Source organism: Onychomys torridus, chromosome 1 (genome assembly GCF_903995425.1).
Source record: "Onychomys torridus chromosome 1, mOncTor1.1, whole genome shotgun sequence".
Taxonomy (NCBI): Eukaryota; Metazoa; Chordata; class Mammalia; order Rodentia; family Cricetidae; genus Onychomys; species Onychomys torridus.
The window spans coordinates 94,048,152-94,067,700 of record NC_050443.1 but is presented as its reverse complement, the minus strand read 5'-3'; the positions used below and the strand labels follow the sequence as shown (position 1 = coordinate 94,067,700).

At 38.6% G+C, this 19,549-nt stretch overlaps 1 protein-coding gene across 5 annotated transcripts in view; it reads left to right on the top strand.

Annotated features, from left to right (window-relative positions):
• The window catches only part of Sox6 (SRY-box transcription factor 6), a 543,724-nt gene that overhangs the window by 87,227 nt on the left and 436,948 nt on the right, over positions 1-19,549 (top strand). For all 5 annotated transcript variants that reach the window (XM_036195545.1, XM_036195551.1, XM_036195535.1 and 2 more), the window contains one exon: positions 9,857-9,926. The gene's annotated coding sequence lies outside the window, so the exon portion shown is untranslated. The remainder of the gene's footprint in view (positions 1-9,856; positions 9,927-19,549) is intronic.

Here is a 19,549-nt window from a genome sequence, read left to right as displayed (position 1 = left end):
CAGCAGAAAAAGTATGCACTGCCCAATGAGTAACTGACACACTCAAGAAATTTGGCTCTTAATAACTCAAGATACTAAATCTTTGTTTTTCTAATCTCTCCTCTTTTAAATTTCTGCCATGAATTTAGAAATGCTTAAAACATATAAAGTGCCACATCCATGCTACACAGCAAGTTCAGACCACATTGGCCCTCTGTACTCATGTAAGTTGTTCTGGTTGGTGTCCAGTTGATAATGCAGCTGTTATTTTTATAATCATCCTAAGTACATATTTGCACAACAGGCGGTGTCAACTCATCTTGGTGTTATTTGCCTGATACTTTCAATTACCAAGCTCCATTACCCAGGTCATTATTTGTGGTTAAGAGGGAGTGGTTCTTAGAACCAGGATCAGACTGACCCTTTGAAGATGTCTTTAAATGTATCTTGGTTTAACTGTCTTGGTGCAAAGAACAGCCCTGGCTTACTTGTTTTCACCAGCGTACTGTTTAGAAAACAGCAGGCTGAATGAAGTAATGTCTGCACATCTGAGGTATTAGGTGTTTATTTGCAAGATTTTGTACATTATTGTTATTTTCAGTGTTCTGCCTCTCCATTCTTTTTTTTCTTTTTCTTTTTAATTTTATTTTATTTTGCCTCGCCATTCTTACCAATGAGTATAATTCAGGAAGGGAAAACTGAGTAGGGGAAGAAATCCTCTCCACCAATGTGAGACTTTTAGCTACAGATTTTATTATAAGAGGAGGAACCCAGATCACAGTTGCTATGAATCCTCAGAGATCCTTGTCCATGCCACATACCCATGGGTTCTTAGATATGCTAACCAAATTCCTGTATCTTTACCTCATATTCAAAGCAAAAACAGCCCACCCATTAATAGCTAAGATCTCCAAGTAAAGCCTAGGTCTAGTTTCCAATTCCAGTTTACACTCAGGGAAATACCTCATAGCTTAAAAATAAAAAGACCGCCTGGGTGGCACACACCTTTAATCCCAGTATGGATCCCAGGCAGATCTCTGTGAGTTCCAGGCCAGCCTGGTCTACAGAACAAGATCTAGGATAGGCACCAAAACTACACGGAGAAAACCTGTCTCAAAAAAACCATCAATCAATCAATCAAATCAGTCAATCAGTCAAATCAAATCAAATCAATAAATAAAATAAAAAGACCCAAATCACTAAGTGTCTTTAATAAGATAAAAAAATTTGAAAATTTACTGAAGTTTTTGTGATCTTAACCATGGTACACTGGCTTTTCAGCCTAGCAGGTCTTGAATTTTAGCATGGTAGAAAGTACCTGGGGATAATGCATAAAAATAGGTTCCTGGGCAAACCATGATGTAGGACCACACAATTGGTATGTCTGGATGGGCCTAATCTTTTTTTTTTTTTTTTTTTTTTTTTCAAATCTTATTTTAACAAACACTCTGGCTATAGTTTTACCAGTTCTACTCACATAAGACCTTCTTTACTGCCTTTTGTTTTTAAGCGGCATACATATACCTGAAACCACATAGACGATGAGGAGATAAGGAAAAAGGTGATAATTTATAAACAGGAGGTTGAGGATAGCTCAGTGGAAGAGCACTTGCTTAGCAAGCACAGAGTTCTGAGTTCTATCCCCAGCTCGAAAACAAAACAAATGGAAAACTCTGTCACGATAGGCATTTCAAAGAAGTGTGTTTGCTAAGAAAAGTAAGGGGGGTAAAGATGAAAAGTGTACATGTTTATTGAATGAAGAAATTATGAAATATATCCCAGTATTTTTTTTTAACCCATTAACAATGCTTGGTCCTGCTCAAATGGACTTGCTCTTTTATGTTGCAGTCATAAAGTATGGGGAATTTTTCCGTAGTCAGTGTGAACAATTTAGGGATGAAGTCACATGGTGAGTCTAGAAACAGCTCTTGAAAGCTTGGGGTCTGTGTTTTGATCTGGGTTTGTAGTGATAATCTGCCTTTGTAAGATGCCCTTATAAAGACATGCTTTCTTCTAAACAACCTCCTTGTTCTTCCTGTGAGTGCTGATTTGTGCCCACTGTGCTTGTCCACAATAACTTAAAGAGCAACGCAGTGCTGTGCAAACATGTCCCACTTAGGCAATCCTAGTTCTACTGTACAATTCAGCTGCACAGCTTGGCAGAGGTGAACCATGGGCCTACATTGTGCAATATCAGTTCCTTTTGTCCTGAGGAAGCTCACCGATTCAGTCAGACTAGCTGGCCATCGAGCCTTCAGGATTTTCCTGTTTGTTTGTTTGTTTTGTTTTTTTTCCCCACACCCAGCACTGGGAGTGCAGATATGAACCACTGTGGTAGTTTTCACCTGGGTTCTAGGACCTGAACTCACGGCAATACTACCCACCAATCCATCCCACAACTTCTAGTATGGCATAAGAGTTCTTTTGATAATCCCCTTAGCAAGCATTCAGCTTAGACTGGACACACTTTTTGTTGTTGTTGTTTTGAGACAGGACTGGATGTCCTGAAAATAGCTCTGTAGACCAGGGTGGCCTTGAACTCACAGAGATCTGCCTGGCTCTGTTTCTGGAGTGCTTGGATTAAAGACCAGGCCACCACCACCAGGCAGACTGACCACCTTTTATTTTATGAGCAAATTATTCCATTGTTTTAAAAAATATTTTACTTGGACTTAACTAAAATTGGCCACTTTGTGATTTCTACCCATTATTCTTTTGGAAAGAGGAAAAAAAACCCCTCCTAATTAGTACTTACAATATCATAATTGCTGTTCTCAATTTCCTTCCCTTTTCTTTGTTGACTTGAAAATATTAAACTAGTTATTTTTCCCTTAGAGCAGAGTGGAGTTTTAGAGTACATGAGCAGTCATCAAAAAGTGGCCTGCATAGTAGAAACCCTCAAGTGCCCTTGTCTTCCAAGGTGAAACCACCTTCCATCTTTTTTTTTTTTTCTTTTTAATTTTTATTTTCCGGAGCTGAGGACTGAACCCAGGGCCTTGTGCTTTCTAGGCAAGCACTCTACCACTGAGCTAAGTCCCCAACCCTCCATCTTATATAGTTGTGTTTTCTGTGTTCCCTAGACTGGCAGTTGTATGGAGGCAGTACCTGAACGTAAGCCTGATGAGGTTACATAATTTACCAGATGGGATCTTGGGAGGTGTCTTAGAGACACAGTACAGAACTCATTTCTAATCACCAATGATTAAAAAAAAAAAGACAAAGTTGTTTAATTTTATACCCAAGTAAAAATTATTGGTTTTATTAATTCTTTAGTATTATTTTAATACTCTGAAGTTGGAAGTATACATAGAGTACTCACACTGCAAACCCAGGGTTATGGGCATCATGAGTAAAGTCATCTGTGTGCATGAGCATGTTTTGGTGGAGTATTGTCTTCACTTGAAAGCACAGGTAACAAGATACACAATGGCTATGTCTGGCCCTTGGCAGACATAGCTTCAAAAAATGAGCAGTGAGCTTATTCATTTTAGGAAATGCAACTTAAAAAAGAAGAAAAAAAGAAAGGAAGGAAGAAGAAAAGAAGGAAAGAAAGCCAACTGACACTATTCTTTGTTAGAAAAATTCAGTCTTTCAGGAGAAAATTAATAATTTGGAAAACCTGTATCTACCACAATGAACTTGAAAACTTCCCAATATAATTAAAAACATTTCCGGTAGAATCAGTAGAAATATTAGGAAATGTCATTTAAAAACTATTATATAGTAAAACATGAGTAACACGAACCTTAAAAGGTCTTATTAATAAAAAACAAACCTGCAGCCAGGTGTTGGGGGTGAACGCTGAAAGAGCAGAGAAACAGAACCAGTCACAGCTAACCTCACCTTGCCAATTCCTCAGCTGATCTCATTTCCTCAAACTGGAAGCCTCTGTGTCCTCATCTGAATGGATCTCAGCTGAACTGTTGCTCAAAAGCCTAAAAGCTTAACCAGCTCTAGTTCCTGGTCCTCATGCCTTATATACCTTTCTGCTTCCTGCCATCACTTCCTGGGATTAAAGGTGTGTGTCACCATGCCTGACTGTTTCCAGTGTGGCTTTGAACTCACAGAGATACAGATGGATCTCTGCCTCCAGAATGCTAGGAGTAAAGGTGTGTGTGCCACCATTTTCTGGCCTCTATGTCTATCTAGCTGCTTTTCTGTTCTCTGACCCCAGGTAAGTTTATTAGGGTGCACAATATTTTAGGGGGCACAAATATGTCAGTGTTTGGGACGTCTATGTAACTCAGTAAGTGAGCCAGTACTTTTCAAATGAATGAATGAATTTACAGTCATGAATGCCCAAAAGACCCAGGTGAGGACCAGAGGGCTTGAAGTCAGAGGGTACAAAAAGTATATTGATGTTCAGGCTTCAGATTCTCTGTTGCCCTTGACCTTTGAGAAATTGTTACTTGTCAGTTTTTGATATAGATCAAAGAATAATAGTCACAATTATCTGGAAAGGCTACAAAACACTGTGCCTCTTTCCAAGTATGTATCTTTGTAAAAATGGCTACTCTTCACTGTTGTCACCAGCCAGCCTGTCAACAGATTGACTTTAGTGGCACTCAGGAGAAATAGCTGTCTTTAGGGAAGAAAGCATTTAAGAAACTTACAAAAATGAGAAACAATGATTTTCATTAACTATTTTACTGCTACATAGTAGATTGATTGTTGCTATTTTAAATAAAATACTTTAAAAACTAAGTTTCAGTTTTTATCATAATGAATACTTCAAAATATAGCACTAGCCTTTGGGGGCTTATAGTAAAATTTAAGGACTATGAAGGAGTCCTGACCTCCAGGGGTTTGACTACTAATGGAGTAGCCAATGTCTTTAGAATATGAGAGCATCTTAATGTTGTCTGGTTCTGTGCTGCTCAGTTATCTCCTTTGGTTGCTTTTCTAACATCCCTTTTGAGGTGGGACAAGTACTGAAATACTATTGACCTTATAGATTGAGCACACAGAATATATGAGTAGCTATTTGATCTGGCTTCATTAATAATGTCTTTGGAACTCTTTAAGAGTAGAACTCCCATTTCACTAGAGAAGAAGGCTCTTCTAGGAAAGGGCACTGCACCAGCAGAAAACAAGGTGTGCAGCTCCTTTGAACAGCACCTAAAGTTGACCTCTGGCTTCCACACATGTGTGCACAGGTTCATGTGTACCTGTTCACACATGAACACTCCCAATACCCCACTTGGGTATCAATTCTTTTGAAAGTAAAAAAAAATAATCATAGTGTATTTGTATAGCTAAACTCTGCAGTACTTTTTATGATTGTTAAAAAACATTAAATGAATAAAGCTAACCCTTGTAGAATTCAGGAAAGATGAATTCAGCCTCATAAAACTATGAAGAAAAAGTTTTTTTGTTTTGTTTTGTTTTAACTCCATGTAGTTAAGTATGTGTGTATAGCAGGATAGTAAAGGTTTTAATGTAAATTCATATCTCCAGGAAATGCATTAGATTTATACACAGATTATTGCAGATAACTTAATATCTCAGTTTTTATTTTGAAATGTAAAAGATTAGCACTGAGGAAAGAAATTTTTTAAAGGCAATTAGTTTAACTCAGTGATTCACTACGTATAACATTGTCAAATCAGTGACCAATCTACAAAGTGAATTCTTTACTTCATCAGTTAGCTATAATTTAATGTAAAGGTGAACAAAATTTTGTTTACAAGTGTTTTTTTGCTTTTGTTTTTTAAAAAAAACACTGAGCTGTCAGGATTGGAAGGTCATTTAATGTAACTGCCTAGTTGATGTTTGAACCTTCTTGCTAAATCAAACAATAAAGAAAAAATAAAGGAGTGTTAAAAAAGAAATGGGTGTGGCCTAGAGACAGAACTTTATGTAGGATTAAAAAAATTTAGCCTGAGAGCTTTTAAAGTTGTAATTATATGGGGAGGTGCCCTGTGTTTTTATTTGCTGTTTACCTTTGATCTGTCAGCTATATTTGGCAGAATGGGACAGGCTTTTTTTGAGTGTTCATGGTTTCTTTATTTGATGTTCAGATACTGTCTGAAGTTGCCTGTTAACTCTGAGTTTCTATTTCTTCTAAAAACACCTAATATTAACACTTGACTTTTGTTCCTAGACTAATAGCAAGTTACCATATATTTGATTTCTTTTGAATGTGTAAATAACAAACTGGATTTTAGAATTATTTTTGCATCTGTCAAACATGTTACATATAAAACCCCCAAATAACAACCAATCTGCAATAGTAACAATAACAATAAATATGAACTTGGTGACATTACTTAACATAAAAATTTCTGTGATATTGTACTTTGTTAAATTTGAATACATGGACATATATTTGATTTTCACATATGTGCAAATAGGTATTTAGTTTACTATAAATTTGTTTCTAGTATATAAATTGTTTTTATTCAAAAATATATTGTGGCAACATTATGTCAGTAAATATAAGATTTACATTCTAATTTTAAATGGTTACAAAGTAATGTTTCTGTGTCATAATTAACTTTTCCAACCAGTAGGTTCTTTTTTATTTTTCACTATTATAAAAATGTTACAGTGAGCATTCATATTACATGGGCTGTATCTTTTCATGTGTTTGTGATTGGTTCTTTTAGGATAATTGTTAAGACAATTTAAAGGACACAGACATTTAGTACTTTAACACTGCTAAATTTCTGTTCTGAAAGTTACCCCAATTTATAGTCCAATTCATGATACATGAATGTTCCTATTTATCTACTTCACCAGTACTATTTGATCCAGTTTATTAATGCATTTTTCTAGTATTATGGGTAAATGTTTTACTTATAGCTTTCTGGTTATAAGATTAATACTTTAATATTTTAATATTAACATTTTTATATTATTGGATATTGGCATTTCTTCACTGTACCCTTTCCTTCAGATTTTTCATGATTTTTTATATTGAAGTATACTAATAAAATTTAAAATTTAGCTAAGAATGTGTGAAGGGTTGACACATATAACGAGCAGGTTACCACTGTGTTAAATGTTAAAGTCTATGATAGAAATTTTGAAGAGGAAGACTTTTTAAAATTCATTTCTGTGTATTTACACTCCAGTGCGATCCCTTTACCCATCATCACTGTTTGCAGGGTGAGTGACTAGGCAGAGGTTTGGGTAGTCTGTGGGTACTAGGTGTTCTGGGGATTCCCTTGACTAAACAGTTTGTGGTTTTCTTGGGCGTTTCCTCTAGATTTTCTCACTTCTGTGCTGCCCTCAGGACCAAAGCGGCCACTTGTACTTTTGGAAATGTCTTCTTTAGCCTAATCTCTCCTAGATCTCAAAGGCATATCTTATAGAACGTACGATGTGTGCTAGTTGTTGTGCTGGGCCTGTTGTAACATGTTACTTCCTTATGCCTGCTTTCTATGTTTGGGGAAATTGCAGCATTTGTTGTTGTTGTTGTTGTTGTTGTTGTTGTTTATGACAATGAACTATGTGATGTTAGGAATATATACTCTCTTCCAATTGTTTGCTCTGGAATTTACCAAAGTGTAAGTCAGTCAATAGTCTGACCAGGAGATACCTTTATCTACATGTAGCAAGACTGCAATGATTTGACAGATGAAATATAGAGAATTTCCTTTAATATATATATGTTAGAATATATTTTTGCCTCAAATGTCTGGAATCTGGTTTGTTCCAAGTTTTAAAATATTTCAGAGTTAGAGATATTAGCTCGTAAACAGCTCAATGATTGAAAAGTTTCTTCCTTATTAGCCACAATATTTTCTAGTTGCTTTTTTATGCCTCCATATTATTTACATGACAGCGAATTATGCTTCTCTCATAATTGCAGTTCATGCCTTTAAAAAATAGTCACCAGAGAAACAAGGTATGACATTTTTTTTAAAAAACTGGCTAGGTTTTTTGGATTACTAGCATTTTGCTGCAGATTCTTTCTTGAGAAACTTAATTTCTTTCCCTTGAGAACTGACTGAACCCAGGACCTCAGACATGCTAAGCAAATGCTCTTTCACTGAGCTGCATTTTCAAGCCCTCTTTTTAGTGTCCCTGCTGAGGCAGGGTCTCATTTGAACTCACTCTGTAGACCAGGCTGGCTTTGAGGTGCATCCCTCCTATCTCATCTGTGCCAGTAGCTGGGATCCAGACCTGTGCCACTGGAGTTGAATCTAAGTGCTGTCTTCATAAAGAAGTAAGGGGATCCCTACAAAAATAAAATAAGCCTCCCCCCAAGAGCCAAATACTCTGCTGCTTTGGGGTAATTCATGCTGAATGTCTAGATAGGGTCATTGTATTCCAGGTAACATTGTACTCCTAGTTCCTAAAATGTCTGCTGTCTCAAAGCAGGGAAGGGTAAACTACCAAGCATGAGTGAAAATGCTGTCTCCCTGGACAGACTCGTATATTTCTTCCCTCCCTGGAGGTCACATCACATAGTTGCTGAACAGTGGTGAGCAGAGTAGGGATGACCTGAGACACAAGTTTCTTCAAAAGCATGTCATGAAGAAATGCAGTGATGCTCTAATCTGTAGTTCTCAACCTTCCTAATGCAGTTCCTGATGTTGTAGTAACTCCCAAACATAAAATAATTTTCACTGTTACTTCATAACTGTCATTTTGCTACTGTTATGAATCATAATGTAAGTATCTACTATGCAGAATATCTGATATATGACCCCCAAGTTGAGAAACACTGCTCTAACCAAACCCTCCTCTGCTCAAATGCCAGGCCTCCACCATCCATCTATCCTTAATAATTTATCACAATCCCTTAGGTCAAAGTGTACTTTGGAAGGGCTGTGCTGTGGAAGGGCAGAATTAGATATTTCCTTTGTTTACTACACCACTCATTTTCAGATGCTCACCTTTAATTTAATCTATTTGGGGTGATTGTGGTGGTTCCTGCAACAATATAGACCACATTTGTCTTTGTTTTCCGGAATGAATTTTATTTAGACCTAGTTTGTTCTAACTTGTATGTTTGCCATCTATATTTTTAAAGTTGCAGAATGAGTCAAAGTCATCCCTAGAGTCCAGGAAAGTTTCTGAACTAAATTTGTAACTCAAGTTCCATCATTACTTTCATTTGAACACCACTCATCAGCGTCCTCACATTCTGGAAAGAATACAGCTTCTGTAACAGAGTTCCTTTGTTTTCATGGAACCCAAATGTGCTTTATTTAGGCCAAACAATAAAAACAAACGACCTAACTACTTTCCAATGCATGGTGGCTCTAGAGGGAGGAAACCGTAGATATTTAGAGGCATAAGTGACTCATTGTGCTAGTGTAGTTTTTATAAAGCCGGCTCTGCATGTTTGAACTACATCTGCTACTTCAGTGTATACTAAAGTGTGTGCAGCACAAGAATGCTGGGGAGAACTGTGGCCCATTCAGGAGGCACTGTGTATAGCTTCAGCAGCCAGCAGTTCACCCCTGAGCGTAGAGCAAATCCTGCAGCTTTTTTTTTTTTTATTTATTAATTCTACCTATGTGACATTTCTGTTGAACATGGCTCAGGATAGCCCCAATGAAGGGAATTCTTTTTAACCTTCAGGATAAGTGAAGCCTGGTTCTCAAATGTAACTTGCAATTTTCATTTTCCCCTTCTGAAAAAAAAATTTCCTTTAGTTGTCACTCGGACTTTTAAACACCTCTGTTATTGCTGATGGTTTTTAGAAAAAGCCATCATGGATGGAGATGTTATATTTTTAGATGTAGAACAATAACATAAAAGACTTTCAACATGACAGTCTTGGCAAAGTTCTTAGAGAAGGTGAGGACACTGACTCTGTTTGAATGTTGCTGCTCATTGCCAGAATGTGCAGTTCTTCAACAAAGCATATAAACACACTTTACTTATGCTTTTTCATTTCATTTTTATCCAATTTTTTTAGGTCACTTTCATGAATTCAAAGGTGATTTACCAGTGACTTCTGGGTGCTGGGGTGATCCTCGTGTGTAATTGTGAGTATTGATTCAGTCATTACTTTTCTCATTATATAAAAGAAAAGTTGCAATTTACAAACAAATCAACATGTATGTAAATTCTGGTTATTAATTTTCATAAGTGATTATTTTGGGATCAAGAGCAGAGAAGAAAATGTCAGCTGCTGTAAAAGCCTGTTTGTTGTGACTTCCTGTGCAGGAACACATTGCAGCCCCATCACCAGAAGCCTAAACAATAAACTTGTTATGTTGGGAAATAGATCCCCACTGTAGGAACGGGTTACCTTAAAAATTCTCCTGTACATATAGATGTGTAATTTGCCCTGATAACATTGTACATCTTCTGGTTATCTGGGCTTGAAAAGTGTCATGTGCCTGTGCTCAGAGAAGAGTGAGATAAGACAGATCCCAAAGAGCAGTCAGTGCAGGGAGATTATGTGCCATGGAACCAGACTCATTGGTGACTATATACTGTACATCAAGATGGTGGCATTTCCCTCTTTCTCCTGTCCCCCAAATAGCTTTATATTTTTAAACCATATTTTGGAGAAGAAAGAACCTTTTCTCAAGAGAGAAGGTAAATTTTAAGGGAAAAATTGAATACTACCAAAGAATAATTGAAATGCTTTAATTGATATACATTTGTGATAAGGAAGGAGCCAGTCTTGAGAAAATGCTAGTTTAGTGCATGGCCAGTAAGTCAAGCTTTGGTAAGGCTGTCTTATGCTACAGGACTGTGGGAAAGATGTGACAGTGCTGTGACTGATCGATCCGCTGCTTCTTCCAGTTGCTAGTTCAGGAGCTAGTCCCCAGGTACACTGAGTGGCAGCTTCAGGGGTAGACATCCTCACCTAGCCAGGCCAACAATCAGGGCAGTGGATGGGGTCAGCACAGGAGGCGTTGTGAGCTGTATTCCCTGGAACTGCCTGTTCACTGCATAACTGAAGGTGGAACATTATACCTCACAGCTCGGTGGAAGTCTGGGAGATAAGGAAGGTGGGGTATCATTTTCACATCCATGATGAATAGACCATACCGAGGGTGTGTGAGGGCTAATTGGAATCTATCTGCTCACATCTGCCACCCTGGTCAGAGGAGGAAGCACTGTGAAGCAGATTGATTGTGGTTTCTGACACCATGTCTGATTCTAGAACTCTCTCTTCTTTCTCTTGCTCCTTTGTTAAGGAATAAAATGACATATTTTTTCCAAAGTAAGCATTGGCAAAATGATCTTGTTCTGTATGCAATATGTCACTTTTAATTTTTTATTTTTGATGAAAAAATAATTATGTAATCCTTTCTATCAAATTTTATCAGGATAATGAATGATTAAATAAAACTAACAAACAACAACAAAATTCAAAGATGGTTCAGTAGATATTTAGTTTTCTAATCTACCCAGACCACTCCAGCAATTTGAAATGAATTCCCATATAGAAAATGCTGCCTCCTCTTGGTCTTAAGAGCAGTAAGTCTTTCCCTAAGACCACCAAGTATTTTATGGTCTGGTGCAAACACACACACACACACACACACACACACACACACACACACACACACGCACGAGAGAGAGAGAGAGAGAGAGAGAGAGAGAGAGAGAGAGAGAGAGAGAGACAGAGAGAGACAGAGAGAGAGAGACACAGAGAGAGAGAGAGACACAGAGACAGAGAGACACAGAGACACAGAGAGACAGAGGGATAGAGAATATTGATTAACCAAAGGCTGGAGGCAGGAATAATAGCTTAGCTTGGCATAACACCTGATTTTACAGACATTAAAGTGTGTGGATCTTATGAGAGGTCTGAGATGAGCAGGGGTTACCATGACATAGCAGCGCAGCAGGACTCCCACCTGAAATCAGTGTGTGAGAGCAGTGCTGTCTGCAGAGGGACAGTCTGCATTTCCTTTTGCTTCTTCTTGCCGTTCTCCCTGACCACAGGGTCTTGTTGTATAGCAGGTCCAGGGGACCAGTGCCCAGCCCCTGTCCCGACTCATTCTCCATCTTTCTGTGTGTTTTCCTGCACTTTTGTTCCAAATACTACATGTCATACTTGAGCTGGAATTTTTTGAATTACATAGATTTCTTTGGGGGGTGGGGGAGACAAGGAATCATTAATTCACATCTTTGTGTTTTTTTTTTTTTTTTTTTTAATGAAAAGAAATCTGTGGCAAACAGCATAGCCCAGACCAAGGCTCCCTCAGGGAGAACATCTGTGAATTTAAGGGAAATAGGTCTAAGTGCATTATCTTTAAAAAATATTATTCCAGTCTAATCTTGACATAGAGCAGGTAAATAAAAAAGATGAGCTGTGAAAATCCACAAATAGGGCTTGAATGCCATTTTCCATGACAACGGGAGCTGCCCCATGAAAGCATTAATGCTGGGAATGTAAGGAATTTAGAATTGTGCCTTCTCAGTTTTACAGTTGTGTGCTCATGTTAATTAGAGATATACTGACATTTGAAGTATCTACATTAATGCACAGACCTACTATACATTTGTGAACCAAGGCCAGAAATCTACTTTAATTGAAAGGAGCGGCTAATCTGACTGCATATCCATGACATCACAAGCTTTTAAGTTTTATATACTGGTGTCCTTGCACTCTTGCTCTTTATATGCACTCTGCTGTCTTTCTAATTGATTCCTGAAAGGCCAGCCTGCTCTACTCTTACAAAATCAGACTGGTGTTTTGGAGTAATATCCAAGGGATTTTCAGAAAAAAACTGTGATTAATAGTGTTTCTTTACTCTGACTTCCTACATTTTTGGTTTTCCTTATAAGCCTTTAGAATGGCCTGCATTGGAGTCAGGTAGGTCTTTGGTTTGTGGAGCTTGCTCCACTGCCTGTGTGGAAGCTCACACTATGCTCCTCATCAGACTAACTGCAGTTTTAGAGAAAAAGCCCGGTTCTGCAGACCCTGATCCGATGAGCAGCTCAGAGGAATTCTGAGTTTTCCGGTAGAGCTGAGGTTCCACAATCTCCATGCCACACCTTGCCTCTTCATTTCTGGTTTGTAGCTCAATGCCTTCTTGAGCTCAGACTTTAGAGGTTTTGCTTTGTCTGGCTTACATTTAGAGTAAGACCTTCCAACTACTTTTTTATGAGCTTGTATTTCTTAAGATCTGTTTGTCAAGGTTTTGAACCTAATTGTTTTGTTGTCTAATGAAATTCCCTTACTGTTTGGAGCAATCCCTTAGTGTTACACAAGACTAGTTAGAAAGTTTCTTTTTGTAGCACTAGAACACGCTGCTCCAAAGGGTTCTCAAGACTCAGGACTTGTTCCATTAACTTATTCTACGAGCACACTCAGACCCAAGACCTGGGACCATTAAAACGTCCTGAGAACTGTTACTGTCATTATGGCCTTTTTTCCCTCCTTATGACTTCTCTCCCTCGAAGCACTCCTCTGGTCTTTCCTCTTTCATGTGGCTTGCTACACATTGTGCCATCATAGCTCACTTGGTAATTTCAAGTTAATTGCTCAATTATCAGTGATAGTCACAGAGGACTTGAAACACATGCAATGGAAGATTTTTAAAATTTCAAAATAAGTTGGTGTGTCATAATCTTAAATGTGAGGCATGCCAATATATGCAGACATAAAATACACAGCCTGAGCTAGGCATTTCAGAAAAGGCCAAAACTCACTCTTAAAATCAGGACTTTTGTCTGGCGCTGAAATGTTTCATCTTCACTGATTTCAAACAACTTGTCTAAATTTGATCTTGGTTTACTTTTCAATGCCAGTGATTTGGGGTGGTTTATAGAAGAAAAGGGAAGTAGAAGTGCACAGATTTCTGTTTGAGTGTTGTAGTAGAAACTCACAGTCACATGCCCCCTGTAAAGTGAGTGGGCTTGGTGAAGGTGGGCCTACCTTGGTGCTGTGCAGGAGGCTAGCTTATGAAGGGTGTGGAATAATGTCTTGGTGGTCATGTACCATGTGGGGAAGCTTTAATAGAAGGACAGAGGGACAGTGACACATGTGCTCATTATCTGTTGATGATGAAACATGTCCCCAAGAGCAGTGGCTTTGAGGACTCATTGAATCCTACCTGGCAATACTCTGATGCCTCCAAGATAACTCACACATTACAACAACAGAATTATTGTAATGCTTTTGGCAACTAAGAGAAGTATCATTACATTTTTGCTTTAGCATTCATAAGGTTTTCTCTAAACCAACAATTGCACCAACAACTTCAGTTTTAGATGCTTTCATGTTTTTATAGGACTATGGTAAAGCTGCATTTAATGGCTGCATTTGAAGGTGTGGTGGATCCACACAAGGGTCCATGCTGCCTTGGTCAGTGCCCACTGGAGAAAGGAGACAGTGGAGCCTGGAGATAACTGCTCCAATTTCCTTTCTGAGCCTATTTTAACCAAAAAGAGAGACTTACTTATTTCCCTATATTCTTACATGACACTCATTCTCAATGAAAGGACCAAATGCATGTAGAGAAGGGTAAATACAGCCATTGCCTCAGCTGGGTAGTGTTCTCAACTATAAGGTGAAGGGAGTGTCAGCAAATGCACTTGTGCACAGCTAAGGACAGGACATATCATCTGCCCATAATTTAGCAAAAAATGTCATTGACACCACAAGTATTTTAGTAACTATGGAGTTTAGGAAGACTGAAAAACAAGGAAATATATTTTATTACATTTTGCCTCTGCATTACTTTTTTATGCTCAGCATGTTGGCATGTTATTTTGAAACTTTGGTATAACGATAATCATTTCATCAAATTTTGCCAGTTCCAAAGTATCACAATGTGAGTTAGATGTTGCTAGTAAGGAGAAACATGGTGTATATTTACTCTCTTTTTTGGTGTATTACTTACATATTTCTTGCTGGGAGTTTTCAAAAACATGAATTAATTATAGTGAAAAAGATGCATTTCTAAACCTCACTTTGCCCAGATGACTGGCAAAAGAGACTAATGTTTATCAGTCAAAAAGTTGATCCTTGTGATGTATGCTTCTTATTGTTATTATTATTTGCTGAGCACCAAGAGTTTAGCACAGTACTTAGAAGAGAAGTGAGGTGGTTTCAGCCGAGGGCTGAAAGCTTGAACTGGTACTAGAGAGTTTCTAGGGTGGAGTTTTCTCTGGACAGAGTGGCTGCTGTCCCCCTTCAGCTCAGTTTCCTATGGGCAGAAGTGAATGGACCCACTGACAGCTTAGACTTTCCATCTCATCTCCTTTCTGGCTCTTCCAGAGCTTTGAAATTCACAAGCACAAGGTGTGTTTGCCAGTTAATTGTTATTTTCCATGTTTGTGCCTGGCATTATAAACATAAGCACCAGCATTAATGGAATCCAGTCTCTGCCCTTGTAGCTACCTGGACTGAACAGAATACATTTTTTTTTTCAGCTGTGGCAGGCTTTTAAGAAGCCCATGGCTTGGTTTTAATGTTTTTCACTAATGTTCGAGTTTCCTGAAACTAAGTAATAAAGAAGTTTAGATATATTATTCCTCATGGGAATACTATTTTCTTTTGTTATTATGTATATCATTGCATCACAAGTTAGAACAGATGACTTATAAATTCATATTCACTGAAGACTGACAACTTTAAGGGAAGGGAACATTCTGGAATTTCTCTTAGTAATGGCATTTTATGAACCCACTGACTGTGTTGATTCTATGACTAATTAAGTAGATTTTTCCATGAACCTACAGTTGCAGGGCAGACAGTTAAGGGAAACATCTGGGTACACTGAGAAACTTAAGTATGATATGGGACAGACAAGACAAGTATTAAAGAACCCAGAGCCTTTGAGAAGGAGATATGGCGGAAGAGATGGGGCAACCTTTGTACCTCCAGTATCATGAGTAACTAGGAAGAACAGAGACACAGAGAGATATGTGGACAAGAGACAACTCAAATAGGAGGCTTTTTGCAGATCACAAAATGGATTTTAGGATTGTTTTCCAAGATGTAGACATACTTGTTGGGATTGGGTAAGTTATTTAAAAGACCTTCTACATTTTCTCCTGATTTATTGCAAATGTATTTTTTTTTTAACTTGATGCTTTTAAAAGTACAACTTAAGACATTCCAAGTAGTGTAGACTCTGAGAGAAACTAATGAGAATAATCTCACTTTTTCTGGGTAGATTCATATAGATGTATATGAAAATAACCACCCACATAGCACATGTTAATTGTATGGGAGAACTAGAAAATTCACTCATCAGGTCAGCATTCCCAGAGATAGCTGTACCCCCATGCATATTGCACAGATTTTACAACTCCCAAGATAGGGAACCAGTCTAGATAACCATCAAGAGATGAAGGATAAAGAAGATATGGTACATATATGCAACAGAATACTAGTCAGCCATAAAGAAGAATAAAATGATGTTTCCTGCAGGAAAACACATGAAATATAGGTTGTCATATTAACTGAAATAAGCCAGGCATAGAAAGACAATATGACATGTTTTCCCTCTTTTAGTTCTCATCTTCTTTTCTTTAAGTCTAGATTATGCATGTGAGGGAAATATGCCATATTTAATTTTGGGTTTTGGAAAGCATATGGAGCCAATCCTGTAAGGCAAGTTACAGTGTGGTAGGTCTGCCTTCTGCTTCCTCTCTCCCCTCCCTCCCTTTGCTTTCTTCCTTTTCCCTATCCCTTCTTTGTCTCATTGATTGCTGCTTTGCTTTTAGTCTGCACCATGTGATAAGTTGAAGATGACAGTTGGCACTTGCCCCTTGAGTTCTATGCAGAATCACTGTTCTGATCGGGGCTACAGTCCTGATTGTTCTTTGTTTCATTTAAAGAATGAACTAAGGTCCCTCCAGTCCATTCTGTGCAATCAAAGGAAATGGAGGAGCTGTTGGGATTAGTTTTATTATTTTGAGGTGAGGAAGATAGGATATTTGGAAAGAAATTATAAACTTTATTGTCTCAGAAGCTTACTAAGCCAGAATTAAGGTTTGTCAAGGGTTTTTTTAAATTAAATTAAATTTAATTTTATATTTTAATTTAATTTTAAATATCAGCCCTGGATTCCCCTGTCCTCTCCCTCCCAACTCCCCTTTTTGCTTTCCCCCCAGCCCACCCCCTAGTCCCATCTCCTCTAGGGCAAAGACTCCCCTGGGGATTCAGCTCAACCTGGTAGATTCAGTCCAGGCAGGTCCAGTCCCCTCCTTTCAGGCTGAGCAAAGTGTCCCTGCATAAGCCCCAGGTTCCAAACAGCCAGCTCATGCACTAAGGACAGGTCCGGGTCCCACTGCCTGGGTGCCTCCCAAACAGTTCAAGGTATTCAATTGTTTCACTTATCCAGAGGGCCTGATCCAGTTGGGGGCTCCTCAGATATTGGTTCATAGTTCATGATTTCCATTAGTTTGGCTATTTGTCCCTGTGCTTTTTCCAATCTTGGTCTCAACAATTCTTGCTCATACGATCCCTCCTCTTTCTTGCCAATTGGACTCCTGGAGCTCCACCTGGGGCCTGGCCATGGATCTTTGCATCCGCTTCCCTCAGTCATTGGATGAGATTTTTAGCATGACAGTTAGGGTGTTTGGCCATCCAATCACCAGAATAGGTCAGTTTGGGATTTCTCTCAACCATTGCCAGTAGTCTACAGTGGGGGTATCTTTGTGGATTTCTGGGGACCTTTCTAGCACTTTGCTTCTTCCTATTCTCATGTGGTCTTCACTTATCATGGTCTGTTATTCCTTGTTCTCCCTCTCTGTTCTTGATCCAGCTGGGATCTCCCGCTCCCCTAAGCTCTCTTTCCCTTGAACCTTGCCCCTTCATTAACCCCACTCACGTCCAGGTTGTTCATCCATTTCTCTGTCATTGGGCAATCCCTGTGCCTTTCTTAGGGTCCTGTTTTCTAGGTAGCCTCCCTGGAGTTGTGAGTAGCAGTCTAGTCATCTTTGTTTTAAATCTAGTATCCTCCTATGAGTGAGTACATACCATGTTTGTCTTTCCGAGTCTGTGTTACCTCTCTCAGGATGATTTTTTTCTAGATCCATCCATTTGCCTGTAAACCTCATGATGTCATTGTTTTTCTCTGCTTAGTAGTACTCCATTGTATATATGTACCACATTTTATTTATCCATTCTTCAGTTGAAAGGCATCTATGTTGTTTCCAGGTTCTGGCTATTACAAATAATGCTGATATGAACATAGCTGAGCAAGTGCCCTTGTGGTATGATTGAGCATTCCTTGGGTATATGACCAAGAATGGTATAGCTGGGTCTTGGGGGAGATGGATTCCCAATTTTCTAAGGAAGTGCCATATTTATTTCCAAAGTGGCTGTACAAGCTTGCATTTCCACCAGCAGTGGAGGAGGGGGAGATGGATTCCCAGTTTTCTAAGGAAGCGCCATATTTATTTCCAAAGTGGCTGTACAAGCTTGCATTTCCACCAGCAGTGGAGGAGAGTTCCCCTTGCTCCACGTCTTCTCCAGCATAAGCTGTCTTCAGTATTTTTGATCTTAGCCATTCTGACGGGTGTAAGGTGGTATCTCAGAGTCATTTTGATTTGCATTTCCCAGATAATTAGGGATGTTGAACAATTCCTTAAATGTCTCAGCCATTTGAGCTTCTTCTGTTGAGAATTCTCTGTTTAGTTCTATAGCCCATTTCTTAATTGGACTATTGGTCATTTTGATGTCTAATTTCTTGAGTTCTTTATATATTCTGGATATCAGCCCTCTGTCAGATGTGAAGTTGGTGAAGACTTTTTCCCATTCTGTAGGCTGTCACTTTGTCTTGTTGACCGTGTCCTTTGCTCTACAAAAACTTCTCAGTTTCAAGAGGTCCCATTGATTGATTGTTTCTCTCAGTGTCTGTGCTACTGGTGTTATATTTGGGAAGTGATCTCCTATGCCAATGCGTTCAAGACTACTTCCTACTTTCTCTTCTACCAGGTTCAGAGTAACTGGATTTATGTTGAGGTCTTTGATCCACTTGGACTTAAGTTTTGTGCAGGGTGATAGATATGGATATATTTTGTCAAGTTTTTTTTTTTTTTTTTTTTTTTTTGACAGACTTTCTCTGTGTAGCTTTGCACCTCCTTCCCTGGAACTCACTCTGTAGCCCAGGCTGGCCTCAAACTCACAGAGATCCACCTGCCTCTGCCTCCTGAGTGCTGGGATTAAAGGCATGTACTACCACCCCCTGGTTGATTTGTTAAGTTTTAAGGCTTATTGAAGGTTTTGTAAGAACAAGATAAAGGAGCAAGCATCTCTTTAAAAAGGTTTAGAAGGTGCCCAACAGTGAGCTTTCTGTATACAGCTATCACTGTACACTTACCAGTCACTAGGTATATCCCCAGCTGTGCCTCTTGGGTATTCGTTCTTTGGAGGATGAATTAGATTCAGTTCTTGACACTACTATTTCTTAAGAACAATTAATTTCACTTATAAATAAATGGGATAAATATTCTATAGTACCAGAAGGGTTAAGTTTATATATTATTTCAGGAGTAATATTTAGGTAATGGAAGCCAGATTTACTGGGAAGAAGGCTGTGGCTTGGTTAAGGCATGCATGCTATCAAATGGCAAGGTTCACAACAATCTGAAATTCCTCAAGGGAATTTTCTTTGCGATAGCATTTAATAGAAGTGCAGCAGGAGAGGAATTGGGTGGGCCCAGGCAGTCAAGTATTTGCAGT